Consider the following 15,975-nt stretch of genomic DNA (forward strand, 5'->3'; position numbering starts at 1 on the left):
ACCTCTGAAACTAGTCAAATACTAATATCAAGGTTACGAATCTATTTATCTGATAATTTTCTTTTTTCAGAACACAAGTAATGATATTGAGAATCAGAAGAAGAGTAATCAAATCAGCTGGTCCATAATGAAACTTCCAGAAATCTAGAAATTGTCAAGTATACACAAGAATTGGGCATGGGCTTGATTTTTTGAGTTATAAGATATTGAGTCATAAAATCTTGTCATCATTAAAGGGCATACCATATATTTCTATTAATGGGTGTATATGTACATTTTAGACAATTTTATATTATCTTAATATATTTAGTTTCAGTAATGTGTTTTTGCAATATTCAACTTGTAGATATTTTGAACAGATGTAGCCCTGGTTCATCTTCAAAGGGACTAAAGAATGGCTCATTCAGTCCAGGTACTTTATTATTGTATTGTCTTTTTTTTTAAGATTTATTTATTTTTTATACGCCATAAGTACACTGTAGCTGTCTTCAGAAACACCAGAAGGGGCATCGGATCTCTTTACAGATGGTTGTGAGCCACCATGTGGTTGCTGGGAATTGAACTCATGACCTCTGGAAGAGCAGGCCAGGTGCTCTTAACCACTGGAGCCATCTCTCCAGCCCTATTGTATTGTCTTAATGTTAAACATTTTGTTTGTGTTGCATTTGTGTAGATATGTGTGTACCAGTATGAGTTTTTGTGCACCATTTGTGTACAGGTGCCCATTAAAGCAGAGAGGGAATTGGGTTCCCTGGAACTGTAATTAATTAGTGGTGGTTAACCACCTGATTTAGGTGTTAGGAACTGAAACCCAGGTCCTCTGCAAAGGGTAGTGTATTTAATGGCTAAGCCATCTCTCCAGTTTCTACTATTTTAAACTCAACTATTTGTGCCAATTGCATACCAATATGTTCATTATATTCTGGGTCTTTTTTTTTCCACATATATAGCTCTTTCTAATATCTTAAGCCTACAAATCAGTAAACCACTAGTAAATCCACCATCTCATCCACTGATTGCTTTACCAAGCTTTTATCCTGCACCCAAATCTTCCAGAGAGTTCTGATGTCCAGACTGTGTCTAAACCTGTAAGTTTGTTTTTGTTTTTAAACTGTACAATTAGTTCAAGAACACATTGGAGAGAATATATCTGGCTAGAGTTGAAAAGGTCATAACCAACTGCCATAATTACTCAAAGAAATTACTGTCATAATTACCGATTCTCTTTAGATTTTTTTGTTTGTTTTGGTTTTTGTTTTGTTGTTCAAGAAAGGGTCTTACCTATGTAGCTCTAACTGTCTTGGAACTCACTATGTAATCCGGAATGGCCTTAAAGTCAGAGATCTACCTCGCCTCCTGAGTGCTGAGATTACAAAGCATGAGCCACCGTTACTCAGCTTCATTTTTTAAACTAAATTTATTTCATTGTGTTAAAGAACACTGTTACACTGACAAAATTAGATAGCATAAAGTCAGTATATTGTGTGATTTTTATATTCAGATACAGTCAAGTCAACACTACGGAGATCAATGTCCAAATTCAATGGCTATCTTGTCTAGAATGTTTTTGTACCAAAGTCTTGACTATCTCCTTTGCCCTTCAAGCTCCAGTAACCCATAATCTACTCCAGGTATTTGACAAAAGAGGTGAAAGACATACCTTTGAAAAAAAGGCAGCATCCTTATCCAGTGGTTCGGGAACCTCAATGTCCACATGTAGATGAATAAAATTAGATCCATATTTATCACCCTGCATGAAAATTTAACTCAAAGTGGATCAAACACCTCAATTTGCAACCTGTAACATGGACATCGCCAGAAGAAAACATAGGCAGTACTCTACATGATATAGGTCTGGGAAGGACTTTCTGAATAATAGGACTCCATTTGCCTAGGAATCAAGGTCAACAATTGACAAGTGGGACCTCATAAAACTAAAAAGCTTATTGTACAGAAGAAACCCCACAGAAAATCAACTTTTTAACAGAGAGTAAACTTAGGTGTTCTTAGTGGGATGATCATTCCAACAAGTCATGGCTGTTTATTCTTAAAACTATTTTCATTGTTTAGTTTTTAAATGTTTTAAGCCATCGTGGCGGTTGCATGCAATGTAGTCCTAGTTCTTGAGGGCTAAGGGCAAAGAGGATTGAGTTTGAGACTAGTCTCTTCATAGTAAGTTCGATATTAGACTGGGCTACATGGTGTGACTCTGTCTCACACAACCAAATAACTAGTACAAAAATAATGAAAGGCTTTTAATAAGTAGGAAATAGCAGTAATACTTAACATTTGGAAGGAAACTATTAATATGTGCAAGTCTTCCTGCTAAATACTATCTGTAATTCTTACATAATTCTTAAGACATCCTTATAAAGGGAGTCACTATTATTCTGATTTTATGATTGAGGAAACTAAAACTCAGAGAACCTAAATGATTCACCAAAGAGCAACCAATAACTAATAGACATGGGATTTCAAGCCATATTATCTCAGGTTTGTACATATATCTGACCATACGTTTAAGTATATACTTTTAAAAATGGAAGGATTGCCTTAGGGCAGTATTGTGCAGTAGTATAGCTGTGTAGACTAACTAAGGTCCCAAAAGAGACTCCCTGGCTCATGAGATTAAAAATGTTACCAAAACACTGTGACCTTGCTCTTTTCACCTTAATAGCTTTTAAAAAGTCTCTAGGTGAAGTCAGGATAGAAAATGACAAAATTGTTCTGGAAAGAATTGCGAATATTTGTGAGAATTTTCTCTGTTTTTTTTTTTTAAATTAAAAATATTTATTTTGTTGTGTATAGTGTTGTGTTTTTCATGTATTGCCTGTATACATGTGCTTGCTGCCCTGCAGAGGAAAAAGGGAATGAAGATATTCTGGGATCTTCTGAAGACTGGAATTGAAGATAGTTGTTTGCTGATACATATGTGGGCACTGGGGATTGAACCAGGTCCTCCTGAAAGAAGCATCTACTGCTCTTAACTGATGAAACTCATCTCTCCAAAATGTTTAGATGATCTTCTTTACCCAACAATTATTTCGGTCAAAGAAAAAAGATTATTATCATGCACTCCCCCTTGACTTTTTGAGACAGGGGTTTCTCTTTGTAACAGCCCTGGCTGTCCTGGAACTCCTTCTGTAACTAGACCTAGCTGATTTTAAACTCAGAGATTTCTGCCTACCTCTACCTCCAGAGTGCGGACTTAAAAGCATGTGGCACAATGTAAGGTACTCATTATCTGTCAGTGTGATGCAGCTTAAAATTAGTAGGCTGGTTAAGAAAGATAAAAAAAAAAAAAAATTAGTAGGCTGTAGGACACAGGCCTTGATTTTTTTTTTAATAAACCTGGGCTTTAATTTCAGCTTCCTCATCATGAACAGGATAGTTAGAACAGGATACTTAGAGCCTTATTTAACCACACTAACTACCTATTTTAAAATGGAGTATGTTGATGATAAGGTCTTTATTAGTACAGTTAAAACAACTACTTGATTTAATGCATGTAACATTAAAAGCGTGTCGTCTGTGTGTGTGTGTGTGTGTGTGTGTGTGTGTGTGTGTGTGTGTGTGTGTGTGTGTGAGACAGTGTCTCTTTATTTAGCCCTGAGCTATCCTGGCACTAATATGTCAACCAGGCTGGCCTCAAATTCAGAGATCCACCTGCCTCTGCCTCCTGAGTTCTGGAATTAAAGGAATGTGCCACCACATTCAGCTACAAAATTATATTTTAAATAAAAAATGGAGGGCTATTTCAGTTGGAAATATAAATAACTTGACCCATAGGCACTTGGCTTTTCCAGTTAAATAGTTAAATAAAAGGACAGGTGTAGTATTGCCTTTAATTCAACACTTGAGAGACAGAGACAAGTTTGTCTGTAAGTTTGAAGCCCGTCTGATCTACATAGCAAGGTCAAGCCACTGAGGACTACATGGTGATACACACACACACATTCTCTCTCTCTCTCTCTCTCTCTCTCTCTCTCTCTCTCTCTCTCTCTCTCTCTCTCTCTCTCTCTCTCTCTCTCCTGTGCCTGGTGCCAGTGGAGACAGAAGAGGGTATCAGATCCCCTTGAGTTGGTGTTACAGATGATTTTGAGCTGCCAATATGGAAGTGCTTGAAATCAAACTTGAGGTCCTCTGGAAGAGCAACCAGCTCTGATCCTGCTGACCATCTCTCTAGCCCCCAACACAGCAAGTTAAGTGAGAGGATCTTCTGGTAAAGAAGGGCAAAGAGCTATAGCCACTGTTGCTGTTATGTTAAGGCATATTTATATGCACATGTTGTATTCATGAGTTATACTTATATCTCAAATTCTGGAATGGGGCCGTTTTAAGTAATTTATTTCATTTTTATTTTTGTTTTTTTTTTTTCATGATAGGGTTTCTCTGTGTAGCACTGGCTGGTCTGCAACTCTCTGTAAACTAACCAGGCTGGCCTCAAACTCAGAGATCTGCCTGCCTCTGCCTCCTGAATGCTGGGATTAAATTCATACCACTATAACTGTCTGTTTAGGTAATTTTCAATAGCTGTCTCCATACTGCTTTTTATTTTATATATTTGTGAGTGCCTGTGTATATGTATGTACAGTGTGTGTGTGTGTGTGTGTGTGTGTGTGTGTGTGTGTGTTTGTGCCTACAAACTCCAGAAAAGGTGTTGGATCCCTGGGAACTAGGTTGTATTCAGTTTATAAAGCCCTGTGGAGGTTCTGAGAACTAGTCCAGATTCCCTAGCAAGAGCAACAAGTACACAGGACCACTGAGGCATCATTTCCCCAGCCTCTGTCCCTTTAACTTTCTAACAAACTGATCAGAAAATTTAGTGATGTAAAAACAGACATGGTGGCTTATGGGTGATAACAACACTCAAAAAGACTGAGACAGGAGGATGAAAGAGGCCAGTCTGTTCAACAAAAGGCAGTTCAGGCTATGCAGAATTATATTGGAAAAACTGTTTCATTCACTCTCCCTCAAAATAAAAATAAAATTTAGTAAGAAAGTAAAATTCTTAAAAGTGTATTCATCTCTCAGCTTGAATGTATAAGACAACCAGACAATATCTTTTTGCACTCTCATTGTGAAAGTTATATACATGACAAGGATTAGAAACAAGAAAACACATTATATATTTTGATGTTTTGTTTTCTGTAGATAGTATAGTCTGTCAGTCAGGACCATATAATACATATATTTGATATCTATTCCTCATTATCACTGAATATTGTATTGAGAATATATTTCTTTGTCATTCATTTTATCTTCCTCAAAGCATAAAAGAATGCCCTAATAGTCTTTAAGCTTGCTTAAGTATTCCTCCTTTTTTGAACACACAGGTTTTTATATTTTGATATTATAAATATTCTATTAAACTTTTATTTCCTTAACTCAGATTCTTAGACATGAAATGATTATGTTGAGGATATGAACTTTGAAAGCCTTTAGTATGTCTTGTTATACCCGAAAAAAACCTGCCTTGCCAATGTTATCACTGCTGGTTTTCTTTTTATTTTAACATTTTATTCACGACTAATTTTAGTTTTCTAAGAAAATTATAAAATAATGAATGCCAATATGCTTCTCACCAGTATGTGGTCACTTTTAGCAGAGAGGGGTAATTGCATTTCTGTTTTCTAACCTGTCCTTTTGTAGTACTAACATGCCGTTCATTTACTTTTATAATAATTATGAAATAATTTTAACATTTTACAGACCTTTTAAAGACTTCACCACAAGATGATTCAAGTTGCTTCTTCTGCCTCGCTATTAGACTCAACCAAGGATATACCGTCCTCAGCATTACTGCAGAAAGAGCACAGGTTTGATTTATCATTTCTTCTTAAGTTATAAAAAAGACTTCATTAATACACATATAAAAGTTCTGTATGGAAGCCTGAGGATGGGTTACATGGTAAAAGGTGCTTGAGACAAACTGATAACCTAAGTTGGGTCCCTGGAACCCCTGAGGTCAAACTGAGAATGAACTCCATATCATGCAGAGATGACATTAAATAAACAAACTTAAAAAGATTTTAAAAGCCAACAAGGTGGCTCAATGAGGAAGAAAGTTCCTTGTCACTAAGTCTGGTGATCTGGTATGGTCTTTGAAACCACATAGTAGAAGTGAGAACTGACTCTGCAGGCTGTCCTCTAACCTCCACAGGTATAACACGAAGTGTGCATGGACCCACATACATACTTACACATAGTTTAAAAAGTTTTCTTCTGAAAAATGGTATATTTTGCATATATTATATGGTGGAAATAAGAGCTAATCATTCTTGAATGCTTCTCATGTGTGATCGGGGTGTGTGTGTGTGTGTGTGTGTGTGTGTGTGTGTGTGTGTTTTATTTATGTGTTTTTAATGCAGAAGTACTTTGTGTGCACATATACCTACATGCCAGAAAGGGCATGGATCTCATTACAGATGGTTGTGAGTCACCATGTGTTTTGCTGGGAATTGAACTCAAGTAGCTAGTGTTCTTAATCACTGAGCCATCTCTCAGCCCTCAATCTTATATTTTTATATTCATTATAATAGACTGTTTTTCTTTGTGCTAAGTTAGTTTATTCATCCTCCTTGCCTTCCTTCCTTCTGTTCTCCTTTTCCTCCTCTGCCTTGCCTCCTCGTTGCTGGAATTAGAGACTGTACTGCCACGGCATTAGCTGGGCTTACATTCATTTACAATACTTGTGAAACTCTCAAGTCTTAATATAGTTTCTGTGAGTCAGAGAAGTCACCCGATATGTTAAATACCCTGTAAAATGTAGTTATTATTTGGTGACCATTAATTTATGCAAACTTTTTATGTAATAAATGATATATATGATAGCAAAATGTGATATAGAGTAGTATCTTAAAATGGCAAGACTAAAGAGATAGTGATTTATATATGCTCAATTACCTAGTACATATCCAATGAAGGAACAGAAATTGAACAATTAAAATTCTTTGTTTTTCATGAATGCTTCCTCCTTCTTTAAAGGAACAAGAATACCCTTGGGGGAATAGAGAGGCAAAGATTAAAACAGAGACTGAAGGAACACCCATTCAGAGCCTGCCCACATGTGGCCCATATATATACAGCCACCCAATTAGACAAGATGGATGAAGCAAGTGCAGACCGACAGGAACCAGACAAATCTAAGATCCTGAGAGACACAGCCAGAATACAGCAAACACAGAGAAGCGAATACCAGCAGCAAACCACTGAACTGAGAATAGGACCCCGTTGAAGGAATCAGAGAAAAGAACTGGAAGAGCTTGAAGGGCTCGAGACCCCATATGACCAACAATGCCAAGCAACCAGAGCTTCCAGGGGACTAAGCCTACTAAAAGACTATCATGGACTGACCCTGGACTCTGACCTCATAGGTAGCAATGAATATCCTAGTAAGAGCACCAGTGGAGCAGAAGCCCTGGGTCCTGCTAGACTGAACCCCCAGTGAACTAGATTGTTGGGGGGGGGCGGCAATGGGGGGAGGTGGGGAGGAACACCCATAAGGAAGGGGGAGGGAAGGGAAAGGGAATAACACTTTCGAAATGTATATAAGAAATACTCAAGTTAATAAAAAAATACCCAATTTAATAAAGATGGAAAAAATGTAAAAAAAATAGTATATCTTGTTTGGATAGCAGCAAGCGTTTACAATTATAACTAACAATAAAATTTAATATATAATTTAACTTTGGATATAGACTACAATGGCACAGCATCAACTCAGCTCCCAATCAAGGGAGGAACATAGTTGGAAAAAAAAAAAGATACAGGTTCAAATCTCTGTTCTAAAGATTTTTTGTGTGCTCTTTCAATCCACCAAGCTTCTTTTGTCTTACTTTTCTCACATTGCCAATATATGTTTTATGTTTCTCACATAATATTCATCCTTTGGACCCAGTGTGAGCCATTGTGAGATTGCTATTCTTAGGATTTTATCAAGGCAAAAAGCAAAAAAAGGAAAGTTGCCTTATAAGCTTTAAGTGATTTCTTAAAGTTTCCAATAATAATTATAAACATGTAATATGTTTAAAAGCACATCTTGTCTAGGATGGCCATGAAGAGTTCTTAAAAAATTATATTTGTGTTTGAATTTGAGTAGGGAAGTAGGATTTTTATGAGAATAATATTTTAGTTTTTTAAAAACCTCCAGGTCTGGGTTAGAATTTAGCTCAGTGGTAGGCGCACCAAGCCCTGGGTTCAGTCCCCAGCTCGAAAAAAAAAAACTCAGATCGAATGCATGTATCCTATTCTGGGAGATGCACAGACACCAGCTCAGCACATCTGACACACCTTCTTCTGGGCTTTGCAGGCCTGCATGGAATATACATTCTGAACATGCACAAACATACATACATACATAAAATCACAAATAAACCTTTAAGAAGTTATATATTTAAATAGTCTTTATTATCTGGCATTTTTGTGTAATGTCACCTAGTGCAAAAGCCAACAATTTTTTATATTTATTAACTTGGGTATTTCTTATTTTACATTTAGATTGTTATTCCTTTTCCCGTTTTCGGACCAACATCCCCTAGCCCCTCCCCTCCCCTTCTCTATAGGTGTTCCCCTCCCCATCCTCCCCCATTGCGCCTGCACATCAACAATCCACGTTCACTGGAGGTTCAGTCTTGGCAGGACCAAGGGATTCCCCTTCACTGGTGCTCTTGCTAGGCTATTCAGTGCCACCTATGAGTTGGAGCCAGGGGTCAGTCCATGTATATAGTCTTGGGGTGGCTTAACCCCTGGAAGCTCTGGTTGCTTGGCATTATTGTTCATATGGGGTCTCGAGCCCCTTTCAAGTCCTTTCTATGATTCCTTCAGCGGGGTCCCGTTCTCAGTTCTTCTAGCGGGTGTCTCTCAGGAAAAGATCTACATCCGACCTAACCATTCTCACTTTCATCTTGTGGTTTGTGTATTCCACATTTGCAGGCTCTGAATGGGTGTTCCTTCTGTGTCTGTTTTAATCTTTGCCTCTCTATTCCCCAAAATTCTTATGAAGAAGGGGTAGAAGCATTTTTTGGTCATCCTTCTTGAGTTTCATGTGTTCTGTGCATCTAGGGCAATTCAATCATTTTGGGCTAATAGCCACTTATCAATGAAGTGCATATCATGTGTGTTTTCTGTGATTGGGTTACCTCACTCAGGATGATATTTTCCAGTTCAACCATTTGCCTATGAATTTCATAAAGGCATTGTTTTGATAAGCTGAGTAATATTCCATTGTGTAGATGTACCACATTTTCTGTATCCATTCCTCTGTTGAAGGGCATCTGGGTTCTTTCAGCTTCTGGCTGTATAAATAAGGCTGCTATGAACATAGTGGGTATGTGTCTTTGTTATAGGTTGGGACATCTTTTGGGTATATGCCCAAGAGAGGTATAGCTGGGTCTTCAGGTAGTTCAATGTCCAATTCTCTGAGGAACCTCAGACTGATTTCCAGAATGGTTGTACCAGTCTGCAATCCCCAACAATGGAGGGAATGTTCCTCTTTTCCATCCTCTTCAGCATTTGCTGTCACCTGAGTTTTTGATCTTAGCCATTCTCACTGGTGAGGTGAAATCTCAGGTTTGTTTTCATTGCATTTCCTTATGACTAAAGATATTTGAACATTTCTTTAGGTGTTTCTCAGCCATTGGCATTCCTCAGCTGTAATTCTTTGTTTAGCTCTAGACCCCATTTTTTTAATAGGGTTGTTGTCTCCCTGCAGTCTTAACTTTTTAGTTCTTTGTATATTTTTGGATATAAGCCCTTTATCAGTTGTAGGATTGGTAAAAATATTTTTTCCCAATCTGTTGGTTATCAGGACCTTGTCATGGAGAACAATTCATATTTGATTATTTTATAAAATCACTTTGTCTGTGCTTGGGCCTATTTCTCAAACAGATGCCATGAATTATATAAGCCTTTGGATGCTAAGATGTGTTCTCAAACACAAAGGAAACACTTTGTCTGACTTGCCCATTACATTTAATTAACACCGAGGATAATAATTGGAAGGCCATTGTGGAAACACTAGATTTTTTTTTTCACATGAATGAGTGAATTATTTTGTTTCCACTACCCTTAAGGAACAACCAAATAAACTATTTGTTACATTATTAGTTGGAAAAGACCAAATAAAACTTTTTATCTCAAGATTTTTTAAACACCTTTTAAGAGTTCTCCTGGATTTTAGACTGATTATTTTTTAAGTTTAAGTATATTTAATCCTTAAAACATAGATTCATTTGTAAAGAACTTAAGCTCAGAAAGCTGATCTAGCTTTCTTTTATCTGTCTCTTTCTTTTTACTTTATTATTGTTGTTATTGTTGCTTTTGTGTTTTGTGGGATGGATGCTTTTTTCCCTCAGCCTGTCTTCTTTAATAAGTAGCTTCATTTGAAAGTATCTTTTTAACTTTATTATAAAATTTCTTTTGTGAATCTGAAAATGCTTCCTTGTATAGTTTACTTTTTTTTTGGTTATATAAACTTTTTGTCATTTAAGTTAGCTCAAGGCATTTTTACAATATTTTTAAATCTTAAAAGCCATTTTCATAGCAATTTTACATAAGTAATATTCTGTGCTAAACAATTTATAAATACCTTTTCTGGTGCTCAAATCGTTGTAGGTGTCAATCAAACTTTACGATTAAAACATCCTTCCTCGTCCAAAAGTAAAAACAGTGTTAATCAAAAGCCAAAAGACTAATGCAAGCATTTCTAGAAACAGGCCGTGGCTCAGCATCATCTTTAAACAAGTCTCCTTTAGAGGGCTTCTTCCCAGATTGTACTATCAGGTAAGTATGAAATCTTACATAGGAAAACCTATTGATTAGAAACAAATTTTAGGAATTATGGTATTTTTTAAAAGGTGTTTAAGTTTTTTCTAAAAGATCAATTTTTATTTATAAAAGTCCTTAATATATTTTAGATATGAATACCTCATCAATTCAGTCTGCAGCGAAAACCTTCACTTGATCTTGTCCAAAGTGCAATGTTAGTTCAGTCTTTTGGATCCTTTGAAGTGCCACATGAAGGTAAAATAGTTTTGAATTGAGTTTTGAAAATGAGGAAATATTAAGAACAATACATAAGTAAATATTTGTCTATATATTTAAATAATAAAAAGCTTCTTTTATTGTCATTTTCATATGAGTAAAAATTAAATTTCATAATGATTATACAAAATTTAAATTCATCCTAGCCAAGAAATTATAAAACTTAAGTTCGTCGTAAACACCATCATATGTGTTTTATTTTTATTGGCTAAAAAGGTATGCATTCTTTATACCTCTCATAAAGCAAGGATTTTATTAGTCTTTCATAAAACTTAAAATTTCCTTATTTTAATTTTTCCATGGTGTCATAATCACTTCATATTTCTCAATAGAAATCTTAGTTTTATGTCTTAATTTTCACAATTTCCTAATGGAAATTATCAAATGAGTTTTTAACTCAATCCAGAAAAGGATAGGATTATAAATGAATTCTAGTTTTATATTGTTATTTCAAGCTCCTGAACTTGGATTTTTAGATAAATTTGAAGCTACTAAAATTATGGGATTTAGAGGATTTTAGTTAAAATATATTTACTTATTAATAAAAAATAATAAAACGTATTTATGGTATCTTTGTAAGATAGTCCATCGTATCTTGCCTGCCCCCATATAAATGGAAGCGAGAAGAGCAAGAAAAAGTAAATACAAAAGTATACATGGTATGTGGACAGAAGGATCTGGGAGTGCAAAAGAATCATCTTGGGAAAAGATTCTGCACTATTTCCCAAAACAGATTTTTATTTAATCCTGGAGAAAAGTAGAGGGGTGAGGATGGTGCTCAAAATTTCAAATACAGGTTATCTATTCTGGTACTGGACATTAGTCATCCACCTTCCTGACTGTGTGAGAACAATGGGTCAGTACTACCTGTACTGTCTTTGATATTTGTGCAATTCCATTTTGTATTCTCTTTGGGATATAGTTCTCTTCCTCTCTCTCCTCTGTCTCTTTCTCTCCTCCCTTTCCCCTCTCTCCTTATAACTTCACTAGCATTTAAATAAAAGTATCGTTTGCCCTTTTTTGGCCATTCATTTATTTATTCATTATCCTTTATGAATAAGTGTGGATGTGTGTGTGTGTGTGTGTGTGTGTGTGTGTGTGTGTGTGTACATTTGTACATTTGATTCTTTTTTTTTTTCGGAGACTGGGGACCCAGAACCAGGGCCTTATTTCCCTAGGCAGCGCTCTACCACTGAGCTAAATCCCCCTTGTTATGCGTTTTTGAAAGTGTGTGTTTCCCACTGTGTGTGTGTGGAGATCATAGGACAGCCTCAGGTGTCGGCCTTTGCCTTCCACTTTGCTTGAGATGGAATTTCTTTGCTGTTTTGGCTGTGTGCCAAATTCTCTTGTCTCTGCCCTCTCATCTCTTTGTAGAAGCACAAGGACTATGACAAAGCTACCATGCCTGGCCATTCCTGGGTTCTCAGGATTCAAGTCAGGTCCTCACCTGTGTACAGAAAATGCTTTGTCTCTGAAGCATTCCCCCAGCCCTGTAATCCTTCTTTTCTGTTTATGTAAACCCTAATTATCTTTTTTCTAACAAGATTTTTTTAATGTATGTACACCTGTTCGTTTTGTGTGTTGTTAAAAAATGTCTTCTCAGCTCCTTTTGCCTTTATTTATTTACAAATATTTATTTGGAAAATTTAAACATTTTTGAACTAATGAAAGACAAGGACATTACTATAAAACTAACTTGGTGTGTGAAAGTCAGTGAAATGACTGAATGTGTGGAAATGTGGGAATATAGGATACTTTCTTTTCAGTAGGGTTACAAAATCAGCAAAAAAACAGATATGGAAAAAAAGGTTGAACTGTGATTCTAATAAAACATACCAGTTTATTATCATGGTTTCCTAAAGAACAGGCATGATATATGGAAAATATATATTAAATTAATGATGATAATACACACACACACACACACACACACACACACACACACACAGACAGATTTGATTAAAGTGGCTTATGAGTGGTCTGTAAATCTTTCCCTGAAGGAAAAGGTCAAGAGATCCAGAAGTTATTCAATCCTCTAAACCCGAAGGTCTCCTCAGTTCAGTCAGTGCTGGAAATCCCAAGTCCTAAGTGTTGCACTTTTGCAGTTCACATTGGAATCCCAAAAAATGTGTTCTAGCACCAGGAAGGAAGAATAGAACAGAATAGATGAATTTGTCAGTGACGGTGAGAGAAGCAGGCAAACAGCCAGCTTCACCTAGTTTCTTTATGTGGGTTGCCAATGAGTAGCTGAGATTTGGGTGAGTCTCCCGTCAAAATTAATCAGAAAAATCCCTCATGGGTGTGCCCTGGCTGCCCATTTTAGGTGAACATTTCTTAAGTGAGTCAACTTGACAGCAAGATTAGCCGCCCATGATCAGTAGTATAAATTCTTTCATAAATGGCCAGATACCAATGCAATCAACTGTGACTTTGAGGTTCGGAATACAGCACAGATAACATTTACTGATTTAATTACATAGTGATCTTCTTCCCCAAGTATTTTTTCCCTGCTCAAGCATAAATACCTTTTCTTTTCCTACCATCTCTATATGTTTTAAATTATTTTAGGATATATTTAATGTTGCTGAGTGCTACTGAATTATAAAATTCTCACAGTTGTTTTCTCTAAGACTTTAAAAGAGTTTATATATTTGACAATTATAATTCTATGATTTACAAATATTTTCTCCCATTTATTTTTGTTCTCCAGTTATTATTTTAAAAGATTTACTTGTTTTTGTTTTTATGTATTTTGGGTGCTTTGTTTTACATGTATGTCTGCATCATTTTGCATACACCATTCCTGGAGGCTGAGAATAGGCCTTGGCTGCCCTGAAACTGATCCCAAACGGTTGGGAATGATATGGTGCTCCTGAGTTGAACCTGGCTTCTCTGAAAGAATGGTCAAGTGCTCCAACTGCTGAGCCACCTCTCTAGTCCTGCTCTAGTTATTTCTTAAGGCTCATCCCAGAGAAATTCTACCCTGTGAAAATTATAACACAATAAAATTAATTTCATTGAATAAAATTTATATGTGGAAATATTCTACATTAGAATCAATAGTTTAAATGAGATTTTGACTTTTTCAGGTAAATATCTCACCGGAAATGTTTAAGTTTTACAGATAGACTACACTTTGAGTTTTTTTTTTTTAAGAATATAACTGATAACTCTTTGTGGGTCACACATTATCTAGTTCCTTGTGTTAGGAGAACACCATATATCCTTTGTGTTCAAAATCTAGTTTTTATATGCTTTTACTCAGGTAATAGTATGTCATTAGATATGATATTAGATAGTTTTTCATTATGATTTTAGGCACTAGGCTGAGAATAGCTCAGTAAGATTTTAGGAACACTGGTTGCCTTCCGGAGCCTGGGTTCAATTTCAGCAACCCACATGGTGGCTCACAACCATCTATAGTGAAATCTTGGGCCCCTCTTCTGGCTGGCAGGTATACATGAAGATACTCATTAAATAAAAAACTTTTTAAATATAAGAGGTAATTAGGATTCATATAATGATGTATGTAACTTTTAAGTTGTATGTTGACATTAGTACATAAAATCTTATAATTATGGGCCAAAAAAGCAATTGCTTAAATCTTAGTCAAAAACTTAAAGACTTAAAGTTTTTCATTTGCTTTGGAATTATTTCTTTCCTTAATAAAATGCTAGGTATTTTATGGTTGGGATTTTTTTGCATAAGAAGAAAGCCAGTGTTTTTGGTGGGGTATCTTTTCATATTACAACATAGATTTTATAAGAGGTACAAATAAAACATGCTATTTCTCCTTTTCAGCGTTGCTGCTTCAGACATAAATAAATAAGTTTCTGGAAACTCTCGTCAGAAAATTCAAAGGCTGTAAGCAGAGCTATCATTAGCTCAGATAAAGAAAAACTGATCATACCTGATTATTGACTTTTATTATGGAAGACATGAAAGACTATGGGGAAGACCAGAAGGCTCCCACAACTTTTAAATGCTTCAGTTGCATTTTAAAAGTTCTTAAAAATAATATTAGGTATGTAATACTGATTTTCTATTTGTTTGAAAAACAAAACTTACACCTGGATCTTTTAATATAAATATTGTAATTTTTGTCATCTAAAGTAATTCATTGTAATAATACTTATTACTAGGAAAGCTCTTTTCTTGTGCTGGATGTCTTTATTTTTCTCTTCCATTTTTGTAGTTTGATATCTGAATCTACCCGGTTATAATTTTTCAGATAGCTTAAAAAACAGGAGAAATTCATGGTATTTTTACACATAATGCCTTTTGGTTTTTTACAAGTTGAAATATTTTAAACACAGATATAATTCCCCAATGAAGTCCTAAAGATTTCTTTTTTTGTGAGACAAGGGTCTCTCTCTATATGGAAGCTCACTATGTAGGCTAGGGTGGTCTGAAAACTCAGAGATGTGCCTGTTTCTGCCTCCTTGAGTTCTTGTGTTAAGGCATATGCTACCATGCCTGCTTAAACTCCTAAAACTTATAAGTTTTGTCTTAAAATTTAAGAACATGAATTTTATTATCAAAAATTACACTGGCCTGTTGAATATTTATCAACATTTGTAAAAACAAGTAACAAACAACTGATTTACCATTTGCTTTTGTTGCCTGATATTTATGGTAGTGACAGTTTTCACCAGTATTATTGTATATGATATCTTTCTCATGTTGTTATTAATACTGCTTCAGGATTTTCTATAGAAAAAGCAATTTTTTCTGTTTTGAAACAAGGTTTTCCTCTATATGTGGCCCTGCAGCTGTCCTCGAACTCAATTTGTGAATGAGACTGGCCTCAGGCTCTAAATCCACCTGCCTCAACACTCAGTCCCTAGGACTAATGACATGTGACACCATGCCGATGAAAAGAAACAGCACTGATGCAGGGTCTTCCTGACTAGTAACTCTAGCTGTCCTGAA

The sequence above is a fragment of the Rattus rattus genome, chromosome X (genome assembly GCF_011064425.1).
Source record: "Rattus rattus isolate New Zealand chromosome X, Rrattus_CSIRO_v1, whole genome shotgun sequence".
Lineage (NCBI taxonomy): Eukaryota > Metazoa > Chordata > Mammalia > Rodentia > Muridae > Rattus > Rattus rattus.